The sequence below is a fragment of the Kogia breviceps genome, chromosome 18, assembly GCF_026419965.1.
Source record: "Kogia breviceps isolate mKogBre1 chromosome 18, mKogBre1 haplotype 1, whole genome shotgun sequence".
Taxonomy (NCBI): Eukaryota; Metazoa; Chordata; class Mammalia; order Artiodactyla; family Physeteridae; genus Kogia; species Kogia breviceps.
The window spans coordinates 9,744,721-9,752,031 of record NC_081327.1 but is presented as its reverse complement, the minus strand read 5'-3'; positions in this window follow the sequence as shown (position 1 = coordinate 9,752,031).

Sequence of the window (7,311 nt, the reverse complement as noted above, 5' to 3'; positions counted from 1 at the left end):
CACAACAGGGGCTATTTATAAAGTGTTGTATTTTAAGCATTCAGGAGGGAGCTGTTATTTTTTTCACAGTCATCCAAATTCCATTGGAGGAGACCTATTTGTTATATGAGTATGGCCAATGGATCCAGCAGAGCCGAAAATGTCACAATTCTCAAGAGAATGCACAGCAGAGAAACCTTGTAAGGATGGTGCAGTAGGTTTCATTCAGAACCTTTACATTCAATAGAATCTACACAGGGGAGAAGCTTTAAAAATGAGAACCATCAGGACTTTAGGAAAAGTATAATGATGGCCATGACAAAATCCATGTCCAGTAGAATGTAAGCTCAATGGTGGCAGGAAGTCTGTTTACTGCTTGTGTGACCGTGACCTGGAACCAGTGCCGAACAGAGCAGGTGCCCTGGACTTTGTCTCACTTGAAGGAGAGGAATAGGACAAACATTTGAAAATGTTAGTGAGCTCAATCCCAAGTAGTCACAATAAATTGTACTAGGAAAAAAAGGGATTCTTGGAAGAAGCCTTAAAAATTAATTCAAGGAAATAATAATTTAATAAAAATATGTTAAATCATACAGTCTACAATTTGAGTGTTAGATTTTTGCCATTGGCTCCTGTCCTGCTCAGCTTCACTTTTCAAGCAGTAAAGGGCTCGATTTTTTATTGCATCATTTAAGACTTTCTTTGGACAGTGTACCATCAGTTTTGTATAAGTGTAAGTTTCACTGTTTTCCTTTTGTTGGGTCTTTGGTGACAGGAACAGACTGAATGGAAAAAGAGAAACTTGGTTTCCATTCCATAAAGCTTCCTGGCAAGGGGTCTACAAAGAAGGGGGAACATATTATAATATGCATTTTGGATGTTGAACTAAGCTGTTAAGGCACAGAGCATTTTGGACAGCACCCCATGCTTCTCAGATGCTTCTGTATTTTTCAAGTTTGCTTGATTGAATGGTTTACTCAGGTGTATATTTACTGGAGGCAGTGGACAGTTTCCCACAGCTGTTTTGCTTTGTGTTTTTTTTTGGAGTATAGCTAATTTGTAATGTTGTGTTAGTTTCAACTGCACAACAAAGTGATTTGTATATATATTTTATATATATATATATATATATATATATATATATAATCTTTTTCAGATTCTTTTCCTTTATAGGTTATTACAGAATATTGAGTAGAGTTCCCTGTGCTATACTGTAGGATTTAGTTGTTCCCACATTTTTTTTTTCTTCTGGACCTTACCTTCCAGGACACTGGTTGCTTAAGTTCTATGGTATCTCAAGTTTCATGTTACCATAAGAAATCCAGGGCCAACACCAGACACTGGGGTGGGCTACCGGAGCTCATGGATGTTTATAACCGTTAGGATGTTCTCAGTTATAAGAAATAGAAAACACAACTCAAACTAGCTGAGACAAAAAGGAGGATTATGTATTTACTTCAAAATCCTTTTCAGATAATCCCAACATCTAAATTGTCTTGGTATTGATGTCTGTTGATTGTTCTTTTCTCATTCAAGTTCTGATTGTTCTGGTTCTTGTTATGATGGGTGATTTTTTTTATTGTATCCTGGATATTTGGGATACAATGTTGCAAGACTTTGGATCCCATTTGATCTTTTTTGGCAAGAAGTCACCTGTTTAGGTGTAGTACACAGGTCCAGATGGGAATGGAAGTTTACCTTCCCTCTGGGCCCTTTTGACACTGTGTGTGGGGGAGCAGGGGTGCTGGTGGGGGGGGTGGCAGAGGGCCAACTGCCTCTACCTCCTTGCTGCTGAAAGTTCAGCTGTCCCTGTTGAGCCTAGTGGGGGGCATTAGAGCTCTGCCTAGGACTGCCTCACCTCTGTGGGTGTGCAAGTGATGTGGGGAGTGGGAATTCAGCTCTCCATTCAGCCCCACTGACCTAGTATTATGGGCTCTTTTGTCATATTTGCCTCCTCCTTTTCCAGAAGGAGTATATTTCAGTAAATTCCAGGAAGTAGTATTTCCTTTCTTGGTTAAACATCTTGTCCATTCTCAGAAGGGATACGACTCTTACAAAGAGAGCTTAACATCCGTTGAGGGATACTTCAAGATCACCATTCCTACTATGTTGAAGCCTCAGTGAGGTAAGTGATATTATTCCCATTGTAATGTGAGGAAGGGTTAAACCATTGCTCTAGTTCACACAAGTAGCAGTATTGGTAAAATTCAGGCTTTAAAAATTCAAGATTTTAATTCTTAATTATGAAAAATGTCCAAAATAGTCAAAAGAGAAAATACAATGGACCCCATATATTCATCACCCAAATTTAACAATGGTCAAGATTTTGCCACATTTGCTTAATTTATCCCTTTATCCTTTTTATCTTACATGCTGAAATAATTTAAAGCAAATCCCTGATGGCATCTCTTACATCTATAGGCATGTCTTAAATATAGACTATTTTTTACAAAATCAGAGAGCTATTATCACACCTAACATAATTAACAGTCACATTTCTATGACTGCTTCAAGTTTTCACTTAGCTACAGACTAAATAAACTTTTCTTTCTTCCTTCCTTTCGTTCTTTCTTCCTTTCTTTTATACTGTCACTAATTTTGGTATCAGGATAATATTGGTTTCTATTTTCTGGAAGAGATTGTGTATAATTGTTGCTGATGCATCTTCAAATGTTTAGTAGAATTCTCCAGTGAAACTATCTGGGCTTAGAGATTTCTTTTTTTGTAAGTTTTTAAACTATGGATTACATTTCTTCAGTAGTTATAGGACTATTGAGATTATTTCATATTGGGTGAATTTGGGTAGTTTGGTTTTCAAAGAGTTGGTCTGTTTCTCTTAAGTTGTTGAATTTACCTGGATAGAGTTGTTCATAGAAGTCCTTTATTAAGTTTTTATTGGCTGCAACATCTGTAATTATATGCCCCATTTTATCCTTGGTATTGGTAATGTCTTTGTCTTGCTAGAAGCTTATCAATTTTATGGATCTTTTCAAAGAATCGGCTTTCTGTTTATTTTTATTTTTTTATTTTTCTGTTTTTATTTTCTGTTTATTTTTCTGTTTTTAATTGTACTTATTTCTGCTCTTTATTATTTCCTTTCTTGTGCTTACTTTTGATTTATTTGGTCTTTTCCTAGTTATCTGAGTGGGATTTTGACTATTGTTTTGAGACCCTTCCTCTTTACTAAGGTAAACATTTAGTGGCATGAATTTCCCTTTCAGCACCTGTAGATTTTAATATGTTGTATTTTTATTTTCATTCCATTTCCAAATGTTTGGAGGGTTTTCTGTTTTGTTTCTTAGTTTAATTTCTAGTTTGATTCTATTATGATCAGAGAACATAGTTGGTATGATTCTGATCAGCTCATATATTCCCAGACATCAATTTGTTCTCTCAGGGAGAAAACAGTATAAATGTGGTAAGGGCTTTAGAAGGGAGTCATCTTTGAGTTCACATGGGAATAATAGTTTTACAGGTATAGTGTGCATGGTAAGAGATTTGGCTTTAGGTCACTTATTTGTGTTTCAGTGATACAGGAAAGAAATTCTAAACAAGTGAGGAATGTGGAGAGGGATTTGACCAGAACTCCCATTGTGTCCACTAGAGGGTGAACATTGGAGAGAAATCCTAAAATGCAGTGAGACTGGAAAGTGTTTCTTCAAGTTCAGTTCAAGTGATATTCCTCAAGTCCACTTAGTTTTCACTCAGGAGGGAGGACTTACTGTGAATAGCAGTGGAAAGAGCTTCAGAGAGAGCAAATACCTTCATATTCACTGGAGTCCATAAGGAGGAGAAGCCCTACAAGTGCTATGTGTGTGGAAAGGATTTTGCATATAGCTGAGTTTTCACACACATCTGAGTGTTCTCCCAGGGGATGAATCCCGTAAATATAATGAATGTGATAAGAATGAAAACAGCCATGAGTGGGATGAGTGGAGTAAGGGCTTATTTGGAGTTCAGATCTTTGTGTCCATCTCAGACCCCACATGGGAGAGAAGCTTCCATACATAGGAAAAAGATATTAAGGACTTCGTGTGAAACTCATCTTATTCATCAGAGGTGCATGAGGAAAAGAAAACCATATACATGTGAAGAGTTTATTATTTTGAATAATAGTTCAGACCTTACTCATCAGAGTCTGCACAAGAGGACAGAAATTCTATACATATGGTCAGTACTTGACCTGTTAGGGTTCAATAGAGAACCGGATACCACCCTGTATATTCTAGGCATGAATGCTTTTTTTGGGGGGGGGCGGAGAGTAATAATTTTTTTTTTGCCCTGCCACATGGCATGCTAGATCTTAGTTCCCCAACCAGGGATCAAACTCGTGCCCCCTGCAGTGGAGGCGTAGAACCCTAACCACTGGACCACCAGGGAATTCCCTTGGAGTAATAATTCTTATTGGAGTATAGTGAACTTACAACGTTGTGTTAGTTTCTGCAGGCATGAAGGCTTTTAATACAGGCAGTAAGAGGCATGCACACGTTTGGAAGAGCTAAGGGAACGTTGATCAGGGAAGCCAACACCAGCCTGCAGCACCAAACTGGGTTCTCAAGAGCTTTCTTAGAAGCTGCAGCCAATCTCAAGAATCTCAGTCTACAGCAGCAACATGAGTGATACTCAAGGGATTTCTCTGAAGCTGCTGAAGATGTGGAAAGCCCCATAAGCTATCTCAGTCTATAGTACCAATATGGGTGATACTTTTTTTAAGTATTAAAAGCTTTATTTATGATTGGAATCTTTCAACAAAAAAGCAAAAGCAAATGAGCCTGAAAAAGGAATTAAGCTGTTGTCTAGAATAGCCTCAGTAGCTAAGCTGCCTTTGCACCTGGCTGGCGTGACAGCTGTGGCTCAGCACACACAGCAGTTGCACTCACAGCAGCATCAATATGGATGATTCTTTTTTTTTTTTTTGGCCGCACTGCGAGGCTTGTGGGATCTTAGCTCCCCAACCAGGGATTGAACCCGGGCCCTCAACAGTGAAAGCACAGACTCCTAACCACTGAACCACCAGGGAATTCCCTGGATGATTCTTAAGAAGCTCACTTGGATGCTTGGAAGCCCATGCCTGTCCACGATTCCTCCTGCAATTGCCTCCGGAGAATAATGCCTTTTCTTCCTATGCTTCCTAAGTCTCATATGAGTGCCTATTCAATGGCCAACTACAACCAAGAAACATCTGGGGAAGAGCATTCTGAGCTATGCTGTTCCTGTCTTCTCGTTTAATACAGGAGCCCTTAACAGATTCAGTCGTAAAAGGAAGTGATGGTGCCATGTGACTAACAGACAATATAGCACAGTGTTGTAGGGGCCTCATTTGCACCTCAGTTCTCAGTAAACAGCATGCACACTTATTTGTGTCCAATCCATGTAGGTCGTGCTACAGGAAGGGCTACAGTTAGCGCTCCACTCTTGGAAGACATCAGTTTTCCTACACTGTTGATGGACTCTATTGGTATCATGCATGGCAAGGATTCCAGAGATACCTCTGGTCTCCCCAGTCATTAAACATCTATGCAGAACAAAATCCATAAATGTGATGGTTGTAGCCACGGCTATCGTCAATGCTCAAACTGCTACCATACCTTCTACACAGGAAGAAAATTGTAATTGGGGTGAGTCTTCAGATTTATTAAAAAGACCGTATTAGAAAAATAATCTAATGTTCTTTTTCTAATGTCAGGTCATACAAGTTATCAGAGAGTGTATTCATAAAATAAATAAAATGTGGTGTGAACTTTAATCAATGCGCAGGCCCTTAAATTCATTAGTCTCCACCACATAAGAGAAAGTTTATCAAAGTGATGTTTTAAGAGTATCACAGAAACACTGCTATATGGTCAACACACTGTTTTCTCTTTAAGGGCACACGAGAAGACTACGTTCACATCCTCCAATATGGATTGGAGCCATATGATTGAATTCTGGCCAATGGAGTGAGGACAAAAATTATGTGCACCACTTCCTGGCATTGCCCATAAAAATATTCCAGGTGATTCTCTCCTTCCTCTTCCACAGTGATCTCTAGCCATGAATTATGGGTGCCACCTGTTCCATATTATGTAGCTACAAGATGAAGGACTGCCTGACCTCTGTTGGACATCACTTGAGTGAGAAATCTTTTTTGCACTAAGCCGCTGAGATTTCAGCGATTATCTGAAGTATCAAGATAAGTCTATCCTAACCAGTACAAAAGTCTTAGTAGCAGCTAATTTCATAATTACAAAGGAAGGTAACTCTACAATCCCCCCCTTAAATTTTTGAAACAATTATTTTCAAACTTACATAAAAGTTACAAGTACAGTAACAAAGGATTTTCGTTCCCTGAACTCTGAGATTATCATGATGCCCCATCACCCCTGGCTACTTCAGTGTATATTATTACAAATATGGATGTTTTTCTACACAATCATTTTATAACAAGCAAAATCAGGAGATTAATATTTGTACATTACTACCATTTAATCCACATATTCCATTCACATTTCATCAATTGCCCCAACAATGTCCTTTATAGCAAAATTATCCAATCTAGGATCACACAGTGCGTTTAGTCATTACAGCACCTTAGGCTCCTTCCGTATGGAATAGTTTCTCAGACTTCCATGAGCTTGACACTTTAGAAGATTACATGCTATTTTTGTTCTTGTGTAGAACATCCCTTAATTTGGACTTGTCTGATATTTCCTCGTGATTAGATTCAGCTTATGCATCTTTGGCCAGAATATCGCAGAAGTGATGATGTGCTCTTTTGGCGTACAATTTTATTTATCCCATTTTGCGGTGATATTAATTTTGATTACTGGACCCATATGATGTCTGCTAGACCTTTCACTGTAAAGTGACTAGTTTTTTCCATTATAATCAGGAAGTAGTGTGTGGAGTGGTCCTTTGAGTTCATGAAAATATCTGCTTTTCATTAAACTCTCATTAACTGATTTATTAATATAATCTAGACTCCTGGATTTCTAATCTATTCAATGTGTTATGATCAGTTACTGTCACTTATTTTGATCCTTAAATTAACCCAGATTTGGCCATGGGAACCCTTTAGGCTGCCTTCTGTGCCCTTCTGATTTGTCCCCATCATTCTTTAATCACCCCCTTACTTTCTGGCACAAGACATGTGAGGCTCACCTCCTACTTTCCCAGCCTAGCCTGTTGATTTGCACCCTTGGGAGTCTCCTAGGTGAAATCTGAAACAGGAGCTCCAGACACAGAGGGTAGGGAGAGACCAAAGAAAGAGGCAGATCACTTCAGGTTGGGAGGTGGCAGGTTTAATAAGGGAACTCACATACAAGGCTTGTCTTTGGTGACTGCAAGACAAAT